This window comes from Bombina bombina, chromosome 2 (genome assembly GCF_027579735.1).
Source record: "Bombina bombina isolate aBomBom1 chromosome 2, aBomBom1.pri, whole genome shotgun sequence".
In the NCBI taxonomy this organism is placed as follows: Eukaryota; Metazoa; Chordata; class Amphibia; order Anura; family Bombinatoridae; genus Bombina; species Bombina bombina.
In genome coordinates this window covers 306,475,066-306,479,184 of record NC_069500.1, presented here as the reverse complement: position 1 = coordinate 306,479,184, position 4,119 = coordinate 306,475,066, and the positions used below count along the sequence as shown (strand labels likewise).

Sequence of the window (4,119 nt, the reverse complement as noted above, 5' to 3'; positions counted from 1 at the left end):
TTTGATGATAAAAGTAAATTGGAATGTTGATTACAATTAAAAGTCCTATCTGAATAATGAAAGTTTAATTTATACTAGACTGTCCCTTTAAGTGTTGGTTTGTGGGCATGGGGTTAAAATGTACCTGTACAATCTGTATGGGCGTGTTTTTCATTTAACTATTTTATCCAATCAGGTGCTTTCACCCTTGTTTTATAGGAGATGTTTGTAATTAGACTTTCATGCTATGATTACGGCCACCATGGCCGAAACATGTTAGCTATCCTAGTCCGCCTTTTTTGGGATGCTATCGCTTTTAACCTATGTTTAAAATAAAGTATTTTTGCTTTTTTTTTTTGCTTGCGGTTCCTCTCCAGTTTTTGTCTTCTGCATGTGTAACCATGATATTTCACCCATAATCCCCATGTATAAAAATAATTATAACCATATTCCTATCAGAAACAGGTCAAATGTGTTCCTCTGCACATGTAACCATGATATTTCACCCATAATCCCCATGCATTAAAATAATTATAACCATATTCCTATCAGAAACAGGTCAAATGTGTAACCATGATATTTCACCCATAATCCCCATGCATTAAAATAATTATAACCATATTCCTATCAGAAACAGGTCAAATGTGTTCCTCTGCATGTGTAACCATGATATTTCACCCATAATCCCCATGTAGAAAAATAATTATAACCATATTCTTACCAGAAATTAAAATTTTACTTGGCATGTGTAACCCATAATCCCCATGTTTAAAACATCTAGTCACAGGTTCCTATCAAAACAGGTAAAAGGTGTTGCTTTGCACATACATACATGTACTATATTAAATTAGTAATGTAGTTCTACAAAAGTATTTTTCTATTGTATTATTTAATGTGATTCCATTATACAACTGTATATATGTCAGCAAGTGAATAGTTAAACATTTGCAACTACTGTTTGCAACTTAGTATCAAGCAGTGCAGAAAAGAACAACATGTTTTGAGTCATTACCATGAATGTGTGTAAAAAGTATAATGACATCTAGTGATAGTGTTTAGCATTGCAGCCAATCATCCCAATATGCAGTTTAATATGCCCCGAAAAAAAAAATGTGTATAGTTAGCAAGTTTAGTTTGACTTATTTTAGTAGTTTCCCATTGCTCATCCACAGTCCCAGATAACAGCTTCTCTCCTACAAAATAAAGAATAAAAACAAATGTTGGGTTCCATGTGCAATATTTTCCCACACCAAGGTCTTCGTGTTTCTAGCACAAAGCCAAGGCACAGATGAGGTTCCCAGTATTTATACTTGGGGGGGGGGAAAAAAAGACATTCTTCAAATCTCTGGCTGTCTGTTATAAAGCAGCCTCTAATCAGGATCTAAGCTTCATAAAAACACATATTCTTTCTCACTCCTTTGTCAGATTAGTGTTTCTTTCATGTCCAGCATAAACCCAGATAACAACTGACTAAACTCACAGCTGCATAAGTAAAACAGAAGAATCCATCCTTCCTTCCTATTGATTTGAGTCTCCACCCTTGTGATGCATCAAGTCAACTCTCTATACAATGTGGTGAGTGCTGTGATATCAGAGGGTCCTCCTTTAGAGGGATGGAATCTAGCCGATTTGAGTCTCCCGCCCTTCTGCCTTCTGCTTCCTCAATTCTCTCACTCTCTGTACCATTTGATCACTGTAGTCACGTGACTGCTGTGATGCGAGATGGTTCTTTAGAGGGATCGAATCTAGCCACTACCTTTCTGCTTTCTCAATTCTCTCATTCTCTGTACCATATGATCGCTGCAGTCACGTGACTGCTGTGATGTCAAAGGGTACATTAGAGAGATGGAATCTAGCTGCTACCCTCTTCTAATAAATCGTTGCAATTGTTTGCATTTGCACCGTGACGGTGTGTTACTTTAGTTTGTTGCGCTTATCTACTGTATTTTGAGGTTAGTTACTTTTACTTACTGTGATTTAAACTTTATATTATAATTGGTCATTTTTATATTTATTATGTATGAATGTATATATTAGTTTAACCTGCAACACACAGGACTCACTTGGCATGTTTGCCAATGCTAATTAAATATATAGTCAAGTAAACTGTACTATTTGTTACATAGATAGAGAGAATATATGAATGAATGAATGAGACTGTTATGGGCATATGGTTTTCGAAGTCTGGACAATGTATTTGCTAATTAGTAATTGTTTCTAGTAAAAACATTTAAAAACTTGCAGACATCACCCCCCCCCCCCCCGTTAATTGCTTTTTCCATCCCCTGAAAGATCACAGAAGAGTGCATCTTCTGGGGCAGACTTTCTGTCAGGTTTTGTGTAAATAGGGGTTTTCCACTTTATCAAGAAATCAGAGGTTGTAAATCTTACACGTTTCTGATAAAGTGGAAGACCCTGTCTAGACTTGTAAATATGCCCTTAATATTCTCTTTAAAAAGAATGGTAACATTTTCTTGCCCATCATATCGTGTGTGTGTGTATATATGTGTGTATATGTATATGTATATATATATATATATGTGTATATATATATATATATATATATATAAAATATGTGTGTGTATCACTGCCCTGTATATATAACACACACACGCCCACACACACACACACACAGCCCACACACACAGCCCACAGCCCACACACACAGCCCACACACACATAGCCCACACACACACACATAGCCCACACACACACACATAGCCCTCGCACACACAGCCCCCTCGCACACACAGCCCCCACGCACACACAGCCCCCACGCACACACAGCCCCCACGCACACACAGCCCCCACGCACACACAGCCCCCACGCACATACAGCCCCCACGCACACACAGCCCACCGCACACAGCCCACACACACAGCACCCACACACACACACATACAGCCCACACAGCCCCCCCCACACACACAGCCCACACACACGCCCACACACAGCCCCCCCACACACACACAGCCCCCACACACACACACAGCCCCCACACCCACACAGCCCACACACACACACAGCCCACACACAGCCCCCCCCCCCCCCCACACACCCCCCACAGCCCACACACACACACACAGACCACACACACACACACAGCCCCCACACACATGCAATAAATACATAAAATAAATGGTGCCCCCAGCCCCCCTGCAATAAAATTAATCCCCAGCATAAAAATTAAGCCCCAGCAATAAACTGATGCCCCATCTCCCCTGCAATAAAATAATGCCCCCAACAAAAGTTTGATGCCCCAGCAATAAAATTAAAACCCCAGCCCACTGCAATAAAATGATGCCCAGTCCCCCTGCAATAAAATGATGCCCCATCTCCACTGCAATAAAATGATGCCCCCAGCAACAAAATGAAACCCCCTGCAATAAAATGAAGCCCAGTCCCCCTGCAATAAAATGAAGCCCCCCAACAAAAATATGATGTCCTCAGCCCCCCAGCAATAAAATGAATCCCCCTGCAATAAAATGAAGCCCCCCTGCAATAAAACGAAGCACAGTCCCCCTGCACAAAAATTATGCCCATGCAATAAAATGATGCCCCAGCAATAAATGATTCCCCCAGCCCCACTGCAATGATGCCCCCAGCAATAAAATGATGCCCCGTCCCCACTGCAATAAAAGATGCCTCTAGCAATACAATGAAGCCCCCCTGCAATAAAATAATGCCCATTCCCCCTGCAATAAAATGATGCCCCCAGTCCCTGCAAAAAATGATGCCCCAGCAATAAAATGATGCCCCAGCCCCTGCAATAAAATGATGCCCCTAACAAAAATATGCCGCCAGCACCCCTGCAATAAATGATGCACTCAGCAATAAAATGAAGCCCCCCTGCAATAAAATGATGCCCCTAACCCCACTGCAATAAATGATGCCCCTGCAATAAAATGATGCCCCCAGCCACCCTGCAATAAATTATTCCCCCAGCCCCACTGCAATGATGCCCCCAGCAATAAAATGATGCCCTGTCCCCCTGCAATAAAATGATGTCCCATCCCCACTGCAATAAAATGATGCCCCCAGCAATAAAATAATGCTCAGTCCCCCTGCAATAAAATAATGCCCAGCCCCCCTGCAATAAAATAATGCCCTCAGCCCCCTGCAAAAAAATGATGCCCCAG

General features: G+C 41.6%; 1 long non-coding RNA gene across 1 annotated transcript; it reads right to left on the bottom strand.

The window, feature by feature from the left end:
- Window positions 1-851: 851 nt before the first annotated feature.
- Window positions 852-1,510, bottom strand: LOC128648766 (uncharacterized). The gene is made up of 2 exons (XR_008400624.1): window positions 1,460-1,510; window positions 852-1,172 (listed from the first exon to the last, which is right to left on the bottom strand). It is a non-coding gene; the product is annotated as an uncharacterized LOC128648766 (long non-coding RNA).
- Window positions 1,511-4,119: the final 2,609 nt, after the last annotated feature.